The sequence below is a fragment of the Pteropus alecto genome, unplaced genomic scaffold (assembly GCF_000325575.1).
Source record: "Pteropus alecto unplaced genomic scaffold, ASM32557v1 scaffold511, whole genome shotgun sequence".
Classification (NCBI taxonomy): domain Eukaryota; kingdom Metazoa; phylum Chordata; class Mammalia; order Chiroptera; family Pteropodidae; genus Pteropus; species Pteropus alecto.
Window position 1 is genome coordinate 1,553,910 of NW_006431911.1, and position 16,778 is coordinate 1,570,687.

The 16,778-nt window shown below is 39.0% G+C and overlaps 1 protein-coding gene and 1 pseudogene across 1 annotated transcript in view; one reads left to right on the forward strand and one right to left on the reverse strand.

The window, feature by feature from the left end:
• MID1 (midline 1) overlaps positions 1-16,778 on the forward strand; it is a 546,989-nt gene that overhangs the window by 109,796 nt on the left and 420,415 nt on the right. The window lies entirely within an intron of this gene.
• On the reverse strand, positions 14,276-14,394 carry LOC112472350 (annotated as a pseudogene).

Below are 16,778 nucleotides of genomic sequence, written 5' to 3' on the forward strand. Positions count from 1 at the left end.
CTAATGACATTTTGGTTCACAGCCGTTGGAAGCTGTCCTATGCATTGTAGGATGTTTAGCAACATCCCTGGCTTCTACTCACTAGAAACCAACAGCATCCTTACCTCCAGCTGTGACAACCAAAAGGGTCTCCAGACACTGTTCGGTGTTGCCAGTGTGTGTGGGGGTGCAGACGTGCTCCTGGTTGAGAACCGCTAATTTAGGGGTTCCAGCTGTAAGACATCTCTTCTTAGATGACTCCACTTCTCTGCTTGCCTCCCTTAACACTGCCTCATTACTCGCTCTAGCCACATTTGTCATGCCAATGGCTGGCTCTTCTCAGATGAGGATTTAGAGACCTGTGCACAAAATGAGTTGGGCTGAGTCAGCCACCTGGGCTCCAGACAAAGCCTGGATGAAAGCAATGACCCTGAGAGACGAGAGGTGGGCCAGGTGCGGATGGATAGCAGGAGACCCTGGGTACGACAAGCTGATGCTCCAATGTTCTTCTTCTTGCTTCCTCCTTCCTGAGTGGTCCAGAAGTGGGATGGGGTGCAGCTGTGGCCTTGCCCATGCCCGCGCCTCTCTCGTTCCCATCCTCCATAGATTATGAATTTTTGTTTCAGATTTCCGTATCACCCCCATCTTGTGTTTCCCATCTCCTTCACCTTTTTCCTGCTTCCTGCCCCTTCCATGGGGAGTTTAGGCATCCCAGGTAAAAGGGGGTACTCATCGGGACAAGTTGAATTCTGCGTATCAGAGGAACCGGTGCATCCTTTACATTGATTTCGTTCCCTCCCAATGACATCGACTCTCTTAACTCAGCAGATTCCACAGTAACGTGCCAAACGTGATTAGACACATCACAGCACACATGGACACATATGTGCTTTAACACAAACACAGATAACGATACTTTTGCTCACACCGAAATGGTGTATTTTTGTTCCTCTGCTATATTGTCTTATCTAGACACCTCTTAATGCAAGACAGCTTCAAAAATCACCTTACCTGTGATCAAATCCTCACCAAACTGCAAATAACACCCCTGTGACTGCTTGGCTGTCTTTAAAGAATACTAGAGAAGGATGACTCAGTCCTGATGAGTGACCTTGGCGGAGGACTGATGGGAGGGTATTTGAGTGCTGGTTGGTTGGCCCCAAGAATACGGACATCCAAAATTTCCAGCTTGGCTTTGGGCATCTTCCCATGTTGTGGTTGTTTCTGGAAGTCCCTGGTGTCACGGTGAGCCATACAAGCCATTGTGTCATAGCTCTGTGTTAGGTGTCTTCTTACTACCTGTCCATAGCTGCTAGTTGGAGAGCTTTGCACACTGTGGGAGATCTAGTCCCGATCTTAATTTGCCGGTCTTGAAAAATGCTTGTCCCCTTCCTCCTTAACTTCAGTGTAGATCAGATGCTTCCTGGTCACGTCTTATTCCCAGCCATTTTAGTTTTTGTGATCTCTTCTTTGTTTTCACTTGAAGGTGGACTGCAGCTGCCACTTCATATTTCTAATTAGTAATTTCACCCCTCTCCAGCCTACTGTTTTCCCTCGTCTCCCAGTTTTTTCTGTCCTTTTCCTTTTGTTCTTCTCTGCTTTTCCTGCTTTATATTTATTTTTCCCTCTAGAAAAATTTTTGCATCTGTGTTTCAAGTATAGTCAATATTTGTCGGTGCCGAATTTGGACAAGACATTGTGTTAAGTATTGTGGAAAATGTAAATACAGACATGTTTCATGCCCTACTATCAGGGAAATTCATAATTTGAATTATAATACAAGACAAATTATAAAATATATTTTTAATCCATTCAACAAACATGTATTGAGTAAAATATGTTTGAGCCGATGTTTGGGGTGTCAGATGCACACTAGAGAAACAAAACACTCACCTTCCCCCTACACAGCTTATCGTCTTAGATGTGTTCTATTATAAGGTACACATCTACTTAATAATAGATTTTACAGTAAGAAAAGCTGCATTAAATGTTCATATCAATTATAAGATACTCCTTGACTTCAGAAAAATTTTAACGTGAAAAAAGGTTTGTTTTTACTTTGGTGCCCAGAAACTCTGAAGTGAGGATTTATATGTAAGTGGTTAAGAAAATGCTTGCAGATGAAGGCAGGTTAAGGGAGCAGGGCGAGCAGGTAGCCAGGGCAAAATCCAGGCAGGGATGCAATGTGGAGCGAAGCCCCACCCCTCTTCTGGTACCCGGAGAGCGGCTCACATCTCAGAGACCGTGCCGCCTCCTCGGATGCGAGGGAGCTGCATTTTCATGTTCCCTTGTTGTTAGTCATGAGCTAAGGGGTCCGCTCCCACGTGGTATAGTCACAGGTGCTCCCAGAGCCCAAGAGCAGTGCTGGTAGTCCCAGAGGCCAAAGCCAACCCGAACCAGGGAAGGCGGCCCCAAAAGAGTGAACGTGACCTTGGGGATCTGGAGGGAGCAAAAGCGTCTACTACAATTTCATCTTAGCGCGGGACCCTTGGTGAGCATTACCATTAAAGGCGTGTATGCACACGGATGCACACATGTACACAAGTACATGCGTGAGTATGTGTGTATTTATAAAATAGATTTCATAAGTAAAATATGAACATCGAAAATGGAAAAAATACAAGGAACAAACTTCATAGTTTTCACATCCAGTTGCGAGTTACCCTGGTGATTTAGGTATATACCATTTCAGTCTTCTGAAATTTCTGTCATTTCAGGTTACAAGAATTGGACTTTTTAGGGGAGTTTGGTCTGATATTCCTACTTATCTTTATGGATATTTCTTGACATCCAGGAAGGCTGGGCTGGATTCGCCCTGCCTTCTGGGCAGCTGGTGCCTCATGCCGTCTCCTCCTGCAGGAAGGTGCCCGTTTCCTAATATGGAACAATGATAATCTCAGGCGCCATCTGTATTGTTGTTATCACTGATACATTTATCATTGTGATTCTTTTTTATTTTTTTTAAACTAATTGTACAATTACTTAAACAGTGAGCATCAAGTACATGCGTTATGGCTGCAGGTTCCCATGCACGATACGTCACTGCTAGGTAGGAGTGGAACATGTACAGATAGACAACCCTGTTAGTGAGGAATTGAAGGGCCATTTCCTTGTTATGTCGTGTTATAACAACTTGTGTTAAATAATGACATGATTTGGTTCATTTTAATGTGACTTTGTGTTACTTTAGCATAAATAGGTTTAATTTCGGTGTCAAGAATTTATAAAACCTTTTCCTTTGCTATTAATGATGATTTTATTTTTTAATTAGAAAAATTAACCTTAGGAAGAATTTTTTTTTTTCCAGGCTGTACTGAGCCTCAAAAGGTAGGGGGCAAGACTCACGTGTGAGTGAATGAGTGTGTGTGCGCGTGTGTGTGTGTGTTCAGATACAGATGTGGCTGTAGATTTAATTTTTTTTTTTTTACTTTGAATTAATTAGATTTCCAGGGAGTGGCAAAAATACAGAGATTCCATGTACCTTATACCCAGTTACCTCCAGTGGTTATATCTTATATAAATACACTACAATGTCAAAGTCATGAAATTGACATAGTTCCATGCTATCACGCTTGCAAATTGTGTAGCCACCACCACGGTCAATGTACAAAACTGTTCCATGACCACAGGGCTCCTTCATGCTACCCCCTTATAGTCATGCTCGCTCCCCTTCACCATCTCTAACCTACGGCAACCACTAAGCTGCTCTCTATCTATATTATATAATTTTGCTATTTTGGTAACTTTATATAAATGTAATTATATAGTACATGACCTTTTGAGATTAGCTCTTTTTTCACTTAAAATAATTATCTGGACATCTATCCAAATTGTTGCATGTATCAAGAGTTCGCTCCTTTTTATTGCTAAGTGCTGTTCTGCCTATGAATGTACCAGTTTTTTAACCACTCATCAGCTGATGGATATTTGGATTGTTTCTAATATTTGACTATTACAAATAAAGCTGCTATGATTATTTGTGTACAGGTTTCTATGTGGGCATAAAGTTTCATTTCTCTGGCACAGATGTCCAGGAGTATGATTACTGGGTCATGTGTCAGTATAGATACACATTTTATTAAAGTACAAAAATGTGACCATATTGATTAATTTTTAGATATCGGCTAGAAGTTAGACTTAGCTAAAAATGTTTTATATTTTGTTAGAAAAGATAAAAATAGCATTAAGATAATGATGCTATAAAATCAGGATTTGTCCACAAAGAATTTGTTATAAATATTGTTTTAGTTTTCTAATCTTATGCTATATTTCTTGTCCTTTTTCTAATCTATAATTTTGTAACAGGCTATGACTCCCACTAAATTCACTTAGAATGACTCCTTTTCTTCAGTAGGGAATACGGTATCCTTAATATCAGATCATCATTATTGCACTTAAATTTACTCTCTTTATGCAACTAATCATTTCAATACAGTGAATTTGGGGACGTTCTAAAGGTAGCCAGTATATATTTTTCCCTTTCAAGAGATAATTTAGTTCTGAATTTTCTCTATCTGTTTTTTTTTTGACAATAGTAATTTTAAATGCCCGTAAAAACTGGCAGTCCCATATTCAAAACGCATTGCTAATTTATGCTTATTATCTTGTGTTGCTTTCGAACTTTTAAACGCTTTAGGAATAAAGCATCATTGTTCTCCCACATAAGTCTAAAAACATCAGCTTTGATGGGGTAACTCCAACCCCCTCCCATCCGACGTCGAGAGTCAGCTTGATGAAACAATTTCATGGTATTTGATTTAGTGAAGATTTCAGGCACTGTCACCCTGTGCTTCTGGGATTCTCATCACATAGTAAGTCCAGTGACTGAAGCATGAAGAAGAAAGCTATTGCCAAATGTGTCGCAACCGCTGATGAAATTTGCAGTTCACTTCTTTTCAGTGAAATAACATGGAGCATATGTGGCTAGCCTAAACTTACTTTAAGTCAGAATGTATTCAGAACTGGAAGAGAAAATGAAAGAGAAGAGAGAACCTCATAAATTAATAGAGTGGCACTTTAGCTGCGGGTATAGCCAAGTTCTTGAAAGCATATGTCTCAACCCTGGAAGCCTGCATTCCAGCCCTCAGTCCCTCCTAGACAGCTCCGTTGGCTTTGAGGTTTATGATTTATGACTTGCTATGTATGGAGTATTTATAAAATTTCAGTGAAGAAGATTCTGACCAATGTCATGATTAAAGGACGAGGGCCAAGTTTTTTAAGAAAGCTCTTTCTGAAGTTGCCATTAGGTATCTGCCCCTAGCTTCCATCTACTCAGTCAGAATTACCTTGGGTGACCATAAGACTCAGTTTTCTCAGGAAAGTCCAGATTAAATGGTCCCAATGCAAATAAATAGTGCTCTTTCACAATGAAATAGTTCCCTATTTTAGGACAAATTTGATGTTCATCTTTCTGTTGTTACTGCATTAGTATATTTTTTTCTGATTCATTAATAAAAAACAGTTCATCTACTTTTCCTTTATGCAAAGTAAATGGGTGACTATCACTATATCCTTTAAGTCTTTACACTGATACAGAAAACGAGGTTTAATGATTGGTATTTTATGTTTGTTAATGTTAGAATTTCATTCCTAGTTATACACCCAAGGGAAACAGATGCTCATAACCAACAAAGGCTTGTACATATTTTCTTTCCATGTTACTCATTATAGTCCCAAATATTTTTTAAAGCCCCACAAATGTCTATTAACAGATTCCGTGGTATATTTACATGATAGAATACCGCATAGCAACAAAGAAGAACAAGGCATTGACACACAAAACTATATGCATGAACTTTAGAAACGAATCCAAAAAAGGTACAAAGTGTACATATCGTGTAACTTAATTTATATGCTAAGAAACAGACAAAGCCAATCTTCATTGATAGACACTGAATATTGCTTGCCTTGGGAGGTGGGAGGGTCGATATTAACTGGACGAAGGCAGAGGAACCTTCTGAGTAATGGAAATGTTCTGGATCTTGATCTGGAAGGCAATTGCATGAATGTATACATATGAAAATTCATAGAGCTTTACACTTCAGATTTGAGCATTTGATTCCTTATATCTCAATTTATAAAAAGCCAGAGAAGAAATGCTATAAGAACCACACCTATTAAACATTTCTATTAAATTTCTACAGCATGGCTTTCATTGGCATATTCAGAATAAAAAATCATAACTCGTTTTGGGTAAGAAGGGGGAATCTACCTCTTCCCCACCCCACTTTACCACATCATGGTTACTGAGTTCTGACCATCTTTCACCAAAGTTCTGTGGTTTTAAGTAAAAATGCTGAGTAAATGAGAACCTTGTGGCATGAAGTTGAGGCAGAGCCAAGGTGAAGTTTGAAGGTTTGGTGGGCAGGTCCTGGAGACCCGAGAGGTTGGTGCTGAGTGGAGGCATCAGAACAAGGTCAGAGCTGAACTCATGAGGTGTTCTCCTCTCGTTCCCTCCCCTCTCCCAAGTCCTGGCTAAGGCGGGGAGAAGAGAGGAGTTTGAGGTTGGAAGTACACCAATTGGCTCTTTCCGAAATTTGCTACAGAATAATAGTATAATTACAAACAGGCAGGCTCTGTTTTCATGGCCACAAAAATACACTTGAAGGCAATAGTGTGGTGGGAGCGAGGAAAGGCATATGGTTGGTTAAAACAACTTTCCTTTTTTTCTCCCAAAGCATTCAAATGGCTTTAGAGCCAAGGAAGGTCCACAGTCAGAGATGCCCATGAGTTCTTTTTTATCCCATTTTTCATCTGTGCTTTTGTTCCTATTTTGTGTCAAGGTTCACAGAGGTGCTGAAGGATTTAGACCAGTGGTCCTCAATCTGGGATGATTTTGTCCCCCGAAGGGACATCTGGAATGTCTGAAGACATTTTTCGTTGTCACAACTCAGGGGTGAAATGTTACTGGCATCCACTGGGTGGAAGTCAGCGATGCTGCTAAGCATCCTGCAACGGACAGAAAGGCCCTCAACAACAAGGAAGTGACTGGCACCAAAAGTCAATAATGCCGAGGTTGAGAAACTCGGGTGTAGACTAAACTCCAGGTCTAGGATTAAAGGTGAAGGTGGAGTGTGTGAGGATCCAGACTTCCATCGTGGAACTTAGGGATCTTTTTGTTTTATGATTCTGTTATAAACAGATATGAATTGCTATCACAGGGCTTGGGTAGACCTGACCTTTACAGCATTTCTCAGCGACTTCGTGGGGCATTGAGACAAGTAGGGCCACCAGAATCAATTTGTTCTTGCTATTTTGAGTCGAGATACATCAAAGCAAATCGGAATGGGGTTATAATGGAGGAGAAAGTTAATACTATACAACAATAAAATGTAATCTTCTGCAGGAGAAGGACAATGATAAACAAAAAGATCATTGGATGAATTATCAGAAAACCAGGGTCGTAGTCCTGAATCGTCATGGCTCTCTGGTTTTATGCTGTTTGATGGCTTGGAGACTCTTTCTGGATCTTGCTTTCCTCCTTTATGAAATGAAGAGGCCGAAGTAGATAATTTCAAAATCTCTTTTAACACTAACATTCAATGATTTGATGGGAATCAACATATTCTTCACTAAGAAAAAATTGATAGCGTTAGTTTTAGAATATCCCAGACAATGAAGTGACTAGAGGGATATAAAATTTGTTATCTAAGGTACTCTTCTTTAAAAAAATTCTCTTAAGCCTGTCACGTAAACAGAGTTCTTTTGTCTCTATGGCATCAAGATGTGTCTTTCTAACTTGTCAGTTTAACTGTTTGGCAAAATGTGTTCCAGGTAAAGAAAAATAACTGTGCAGAGCTGTTTAACATTTGTTCCTAATGTTAACTTTTAAACTCTGCTTAGAAAAATAATTCTGTTCAGAAATTTGATCCGTCTGCCTTCCTTTTGTATTGCTTTTGGCTCTTCCAGAACTCAGAAATGTCAATTTGTTATTCATGTTTGCCTTCACTAATCCTTCCAAAAGAATGTGAAAAGGCCTACAGTCTTTTATATTAGGAAATAACTGAGATTAAAACGGATTAAGTCTGAGCTCCTTTCTCTTGCTCTGTATTGATGTAATGAGTATTATCGTAGCATTTACAAAAGCAGTGGGGTTTTTCATACTAAACTCTCATTTCATTGTATGAGCATTCAGTAGGGGCACTGATACAGTTAGGCCTGGCGACTTTTCACAAGTTAAATGCCAAGATCCTGTGGTGTCCTTCTGAGATTTTGGACGAGGTGGTGGATGGGGAGGGATTAGAGAGACAGAAGTGTATGTCAGGTCAGAGTCTTGGAGCGGGGACAGAAGGGGAGGAGACAGACCTGACTGAGGACTGTTGACTTGCAGAACCAGTGGGAGAGCATAGCATGGTGGGAGCAGCCAGTTCAAGTGCTGATGAATTGGAAATAGAATTGTTTTCATGACTATCTTCTACATAATATCTATTTTTATCACCAACAATAATAGAATGTTCTCCCTTTACGTGGCAGATATTCCAGGCCTCACATCTGAAGAATGGTGTCTTTAGTAGTTGTAGAGATATCCACACCCCTTCACCTAGACCTATTCAGGATGAGACACTGTGACACAAGGCAAAGCTGACCAACCTACAGAGGCTGACATGCATGTCCTTGGGCTTCAAAGCTAGCCCTGAGGCTGGCATGTCTGAGACTTTAAAGAGAGTGACTGCATTATGGTATTTGTTAGTTATTGCTCAGCTAGATTCTCCAATCCAGAGCCAAGAGAATGCTAGAATCACATTGTTTCAAGTGTCTGTGGAAAAGTGTTCCCTTTTCAGAGACCCCTTCCTAGAAATCAGAACTCTGTCGTTTCCTACGATTGCACTTTCCAAACGGGGTTTCTTGCGTGAGTGACCCATGTCTGCTGCTCCAGAATGACCTGCCAGCTCTCAGATTCATTCCAGGGACTCATAGGGCCTGCCTCTCAAAGACTCTGTGGGTTCCATGTAAAGGAATGGCTTCTCAGGCCTGGCATGACAGTTCACATTCCAGTATGGCAACCAACAGTGCATGATGAAGGAAGCAGCCAATCGCATGGGTTGTTTCGAAACTTATGTTTTACTCAAAGGAATAGTTGCCGTGTCAAAACCATTTTGGTTTCAAATGGGAAAATCAGACTGAAGCTCTATATACTATTCAGAAAAGAAACATATCAGTTTACCGATTGATTCTCTTTATGCCGGACGCCAGTTTAACGCAAACTCTCTCCTCCTCTCCACATTCCCCTTACCCCAATCGACTAATTGTTTAATTCGAATTGACTTTTGTTTTTGGATATTGCATTAGCTGGACTTTATAACTGGCTATAAGAGGAACAAGGAGGGAAGAGTATCTCCTTTGTTCTAGATTATTTCTCTTTTCTTATGAGAGAGCTCATGTTGTGTTGGTACGTGCCATTGAGTTGGCTGTGTCTCCTGGCGGCCCTATGAATGAGTGACATCCACAATGTCCTGTCCTCAGCAGCCCTGCTCAGCTTCTTTAGACTCAGGCCTATGGCTTCTTTTGTGGAGTCAGTCCATCTCATATCTGGTCTTCCTCTTTTCCTGCTGCCTGCAATTTTTTCCCAGCATGATTATCTTTTCTAAAGAACCCCCCCTTCTCATGATGCGCCCAAGTAGGACAGATTCAGTTTTGTCATTTTTTGCCTCCAGTGATGTTGCAGGCTTCCTTTGCTCTAGGACCCTCTCGTTCATCTTTCTGGCATCCCGGGTATCTGCAGAGCTCTCCTCCAACAATAGACTTCAAATGAATCCATTTTGTTCCTATCAGCCTTTCTCACTGTCCAACTTTTGAATCTGTAGATAGTAATTGGGAATATGAGAGTGTGGATGATCTCGGACTTGGTCTATAATAACACATCTTTGCTCTTGGTGACCTTTCCTAATTCTTCCTCTGCTACCTTTTAAAGTTTATCTTCCCCTCAACATCATACACAATAAATGCCTCTTTAAATGTGATAGCTTAAAATTGTGGAATTTTTCTAAAATTATTATTGGAAATTCTACTTACTTCAAAGGAGAATTTTCAACACAATGATAGTTTTGAGACTGCTTGATGGTCATTCTATCCGCATAACTGCATTCTCCCTCCATTTTTTTTCTGTTGAAAACAAAGAAACAAACAAACAAATAAAAACACAGGAAAATAAACAAGTAAAAGAAACATAAGTAAATAAAAGTATCTTTTGTATTTCCAGTCAAGATGTCGAGAATAAAAATAATAATAAAATATTTTGAACTAAAAAAAAAAAAAAAAAAAATCTGTCCCTATTCCCTCAAGCCTTGAGTTTTTCTTTAAGTTCAGCTGTTCACTTAAAGCTTATGTCTTGGAGGTCAGCCATGATATATTAGTGTGAAGGTCATCGCCTTTCCTTAGTGATCACTCGGCCCTCCTACTGCATGGCAGTCATCCTTGCTGCTTGAGTCTTCCTTAGAAGTGTCTCCTGATCTTTGTGACTCTCATTCTTCTTGTCTTCTCATCTCTCTGATCAATCGTTGTTGTTTTTTTCACCTCTTCTTTCCTTTTCCTTAATGTGGGCATTTGTCAACTTTCTCTCTTCCTCTCTCCCTTTCTTCCCACGTATTAAATGTTATCTGTGTACCAGGAATATTATCTGAATCCATGCTTCACCTGGTAGTCATGTGACATGCGTGACTATTGACCCTTGAAATGTGGCCAGTGTGATTGAGGGACTGGACTTTAAATTTTAAATTTCTTTTAATAGATTTAAATTTATACCCAATTCAGTTACCGAGAAGCTTTCAAAAAAGGAACTTCTTTCTTCCTCCCTCCCTGCTTGCCTTCCATCCTTCCTTCCGTAACAATCCTGTACTAACATGGCTTTCACTACTTCTCCTACATAGAGAACCTCACATCTTTATTTATAACTGACCCATTCTTCTAAATCCATCTAGACCAGGGTATCTCAGTCTTGGCACTATCGACATTTGGGAGCCAGACAATTCTCTGTTGTCCTGTGCACAATAGGATGTTTAGCAGCATCCCTGGCCTCTGCCCACTAGGCGCCAACAGTATCCCCCCAAACTGTGACAACTGAAACTATCTCCAGATGTTGCCAAAGGTTCCCTAGTGGGAAAAATTATCCCAGTTGAGAACCACCGAAATAGGCATTGCCCAGCGGTGAGTAGCAAGAAATGGACGTAGGTCTTAGAAGAGGAGAGATGGTTTTGAAAAGAAGTAGACTTTACCTAACAATGAGATTAATTGGTAGATTTTTCTTAACAGTGAGATTAATTTAACTTTTTCCCCACACATTAGAAAGGAAATATATTTTTGCTTTTTCTCATAGAAGGTAGTTAATTTTGGAAGGTTTTTGTTTTCATAAAAAGTTTTTAGCTATAAAGAGCTAAATGATAATAAAGAGAGATGGCGTCCTTAGAATTTTCAACTTAATTCTGTATTAAAGATCATTTATTTGATCATTTTTCCCCATGTAAGAACAATAAACTTCTTTAGCAAAGCTCTGGAACATACCCAATACCAAAGGGAAGAATCATGTAGTTAAAGGTTAGACAAAGTGCAGGCTTAACCTTTAGACACTTCAATTAGACAAGGCAAACATTCTCTTTTCAGCCAAGTGTCTGTCTCTTCAGTGTCTATCAATTTAATTTTAACAGTTTTAACTAACTTTCTAAGAATGAAAGAAACCGTGTTTATATCCTGGCATTTTAGTCTTTAAAGAAGACTAGATTTAGGAGACCAAGAGCCTTGGCAAACTAAACCTGCCATTCAAATTTTACAGGGCAGACTTGCTGCCCAGGGAATTTTTTTTTAATCAAAATTGCCATTTTCAGCCTAAAAATGTTTAGATGTAAGCACCAAAAAACAAACAAACAAACAAGAAAAACTTACCGCAAACTTTTGACTAGACATTTATGCTCCTCGAAGATTAACCTCATTTTCAACCATCTTAGGTCTATTTGGATTTTCGTTAACTTTAAATCTTTCTAATAAAAAGACAAATAATGGAGTCATTTGTTTCCTATTGCTGCTGTCATATATCACTACAAACATCACAGCTTAAAACAGCACAAAATCTCAAAGCTGTGTCAGAAGTCACAAGTCCAACTTGGCTTGGCTGGTTTCGCTGATTAGGGGCTCACGAGGCTGAAATTGAGGTGGCAGCCACCTGGCTCTTCTCAGAAGGCTGTGGGGAGAATCTGCTTTCAAGCTCATTCAGGTTGTTGGCTGGCCAGCTTGATTCCTTGTGGTTGTAGAACTGGGGTCTGCATGTCCTTGATGGCTGTTGGTTGGAAGACTCTTTGCCCTGACAGCTGCCTGCATTCTTTCTGTGCTCTCTCCACGGCCCCCTCCAGCAACACGACTCTCACCCCTTCCCTCATCTCTCTGACTCCTCTGCCTTCCTCTCATGCTTTTATGGGCTCATGTGATTCCATCGGGGCCACCCACCATATCCCAGGAAAATCTCCCTACTTTACGATCGGCTGATTTGCAACCTTAATCTCATCAGCAACGTCCCTTCACAGCAGTATGAAGGTTAGTGTTTGATATGTAAGCAGGAGACAGGAAGCTTGGAGAGACATTTTAGAATTTTGCCTGCCACAGCATAGGTATATACGTGCAGCCAAAAGTCTTTCCCAACTCATTTTCCAGTCATAAGGTTCTCACCTCTTCCACCCAGTAGGTAAGCACTATTGTTAGCTTCTTGTTACCCTTCCAGAGTTTCTTTATATGTATAAATAAAGGATACATATATACATTCTCCTTTATTTTTTGCTTTTACAAAAAATACCCATCCGTAGATAATGTTCTTCACCTTGTTCTTTCAGGTATGACTAAATCTTACAGAATTTTCCTTATTGGTATGTATAGAACTTCCACATTCTTTTTTTATAGCTTTAGAGCATTCCAGTGTGTGGATGTATCATTTTTTATTTAATCAGTTCACCGTTAGTGGACTTTAAGGTGGTTTCCTGTCTTTTACTGCAACAAATGATATCGAAACAAATGCATTATTTCACATATGTGCTGATGTATCTATAGAATGAATTTCCAGAAGGTGAATTTATAATTTTAATAGATAGTACCCGATCGCTCTCAATAAAGAATCAACCAGTTCATCATCCTTGCCCCAGCAATACTTGACTGGTGGTTTCCTATGGTCTCACTAGCATAGAGTATTGTAAGACTTTTAGGTTTTAGCCAGTCTGATAGTTGAAAACTGGTATTTCCTTTTTTCATATGTATCATGTTGTAACATATTTGATATGTTACAACCATATTTGAATGTTACAACCATAAATATTTTTGTCTAACAGTATAATATTTTATATTTTTCTTATAATAGAATATTATTCAGCCAAAAAAAGAGAAAGTACTGATATATGCTATGACATGGATGAACCTTGAAAACAATATGCTAAGTGAAAGAAACCAATCGCCAAGGACCATATGCTATATGATTCTATTTATGTGAAAAGTACAGGATAGGCAAATCCACAGAAACAGAAGGTACATTAGTGGTTGCTTAGCGCCGGAGGTAAGAAGTGACTGCTAATGGGGATGGGGTTTCTTTTTAGAAGGATGAACATATTCTCAAATTAGATAATACTGATGGTTGCACGTCATTAAAATCGACTGTAAACCACTGAAATTTACTTTAAAAGCGTGAATTTTATGGTATATAAATTATATCTTTAAAAAACTAGGTCTAGTCCTTACTGTTCGCGTGACATGGGCGTGTGAATTATTGAGACTGTTTGAACCCCAGATGTCTCTCTTTCGTAAAACGGAGAAGGGCTCCCACCAGCGATGTGGGAAGGATGAGAGCCGATGGTGTTCGTGGAGTCCCTGCTCATGGTCTGCCCTCAATACTTGGGAGTGCGCTGTCCTCTTCCACATTTGTCCCTGCCCAAATCCCAGAGACGGTGCCTGCAGGGGAGGAAGGAACACCAAGGAAAAGGGGTGACAGGTTCCCAGTCCCCCTTCTTTGACTGGACTCTTTTTTTCGTGCTCTGGTTCTTGTCTTAGGAAACCCGTGCTGGAATAGAATCAAGAATATCTCTTTGGACAGGAGAGATGACATGTTCATCAAAGGTCAAGTGTATGAAATCTTCTGCAGGAATAACATGACTAAAATAACGCGCTTTTCTTTTGCTTAAATGGTGGTATCTCTTTTCTTTTAAGCCACATGGTTGCCGAGCCCCATATAAGACAAATAATTTTTTTTTTTTTTTAGGCAAGGCAACCCTTAGTTGACCTCATAGATTGCAAGAACCTTGTCAGCTTACAATCCCATATTTTTTATTTTTTACACTTAAAGCACCTGGTCTTCCTAGGTGGTCTCCCATCCAAGGACTAACCAGGCCCGACCCTGCTTAGCTTCCGAGATCAGACAGGATTAGGCTTGTTCAGGGCGGCATGGCCATAGACATAAGGCAAACAATTTAAAAGAAACTCTTAGAAACTCAGCATGTAAGGTTCTCTGAAAGAAATTGAGATGCATTTCTTATGTGAAAGGAAATGATTAAGTTGATTGATTTGGGGCGGGGGGAGTTTCTCAGTGTGGAGGAAAACAGATAATGTACATTGTCAAATGATTTTCAAGACATCGATTTACTTAACAAACATCGAATGTCTACTTTGTTCAAAGTCTTGTGTTGGGCACTCTTGGGGAATAAAGAATTAGACACAGTTCTTGAACAGAAGGAAGAAGAGAAACCCATGTTTTTGGAGAGGCTGATTCATTTAAGCCCCACAATTGCTCTGGACGATGATAACTAAGTTATTATTTTCCAAATTTGTTATGTCAGTTCTTTATTTCCAAATTATATACCTATTTTTCTCTCTTCAAAGAGCATATGATAATGATCACAGAGTTAAAATGTTAAAATGTACCCACGCTTCACTTTAGAAACATTTCATTTTTAGCCCCAATTATTTTAAAGCGAATATATCAATTATCATCATTTTTAGCCCCAATTATTTTAAGGCAAATATATCAATAATCTGCCTTTTATATCTATGGCTCTATTGGCCTATTCATTTCAATTCATTTTTCTGTTATGTTAGGGTTTTACTAGGAATGATTTTACAGATGGTTGTACATCTCCTGAACAATTATCTTTCCTCTTCTATTTATAACCATGGTTGAAATATTTTGAAGGCTTCTTGATATCAAATAGTTGGATATTAAACCTACTGAATGATGTTTATCATTCATTCATATTTTCTGAATTTATTATACCCAATTTTTGGTATTAATGGGATTGAACTTGTTAAATATTATATAGTGGGTGATGAAGATTCAAATCCAGATCAGTCTGACTTATACATGTACTTTCTTTACTCTGTATTGTTCCTCTTATTTAAATTTCTTTAAAATATTTTCATAAACTGGGATTTTAAATATATTCTGGTACCATTTCACATATATGTAAATTCATAGGTTAAAAATACAAATTTTGAGGTTAATATATTTAATATGTTTTTAAAATATAGGTCTGTATACTTTACATACACATGCAATTAATTTGAGCAAAAAGTAAATAGCTATATGAAAAATCTGTATCTTTTCCACAAGGATTATATTTCTGTAAGAACTTGGTTCTCTATTTATTTGGCTAGAATAATTTTAGACATTTTAAAATAAGCAAGATTCTTTTCCCCAAAAATGTTGACATCTCTAACATCTATGTAGAGTCAGTTTTTTTAAAAAACTAACTTTTCCCTTTTATGCTGCTTTCTCTTCATCCATGGGCTTCAGTTGCCAGCAGAAATTATTGGAACTATTATGTGAGGTTTTTGAAACCTATAACAAGAATATTTTAGAGTCAGCAGTAGAAGGCACATAATTCTGTTTTCCACAATGGGAAGCCATATGATAAAGGTTATACACTGATGAAAATAATATTTTGTAGCCAGCTTATAGAGACATAGATGGAGAGATTCTTACCTGGAGGCAGGTCCAGCTATTTGGTGTAAAAGTTCCATGGCCCTTGATGATCAGCTCATGGAAAATTTCCATTTCAATGAGCTGCTTTGACCATTTATTCAATAAACATTTAGTTAGTGTCTATTACATAAAATACACAATTCTTTGGGACATGTGGGAAGAGTGACTCTATTTTCTAAAACAAGACAAGGAATCGTTTTATATTCATGAAGACAATGGTATACAATATTTGCAATCGCCACGATGTTGGAGAATTCTTATTAATGTCATTATAGCTATCATCTTTCCTGTGCATCTCTAAAAGGCAGAACGATGGACTGTTCTCCCTCACTTGAGAACTTCTTAATAGTTAAGGCAAGGAAACACTGTAAGAAGAAATAAGAGAAGATATGGATTTCTAGCTCTGGAGATTTTCCGGAAAAATTTAAAGAATGATTTATCCTAGATGGCCCAGATGGTTCTTCCCTGTACAAGGAGTGGAGCTTACGACCCCTGCTTACGTGCCCCGATGACAGAAGCTAATGGGTAGAGCGAGGCTGAGGACTATTTGGGATGGCACGGATCGAGGTGACATGGAGAGGGTGTGGATTTAAGGAGAAAGAGCGCCGATTTTGAGACAAGGGAAGAAGAAGAAGGAGTTAAATATAGAAGAAAAGTTGAAAGGCCGTAGGCAATCCCAATCTTCTCAGGAAAGATGGGTTCATCCAAGAGGGAAGCGTTTGGAGCTGGGTTGGGATCCCACGCAGAGTAGAAATATCTGTAACATCTACTATTAAGCCACTAATGAGAAATCATAAAGAAAAAAAAAATCCTAAATTCCAGAGATTTATAAACGATCCCGATTAACTAGTTTGGGATGTGT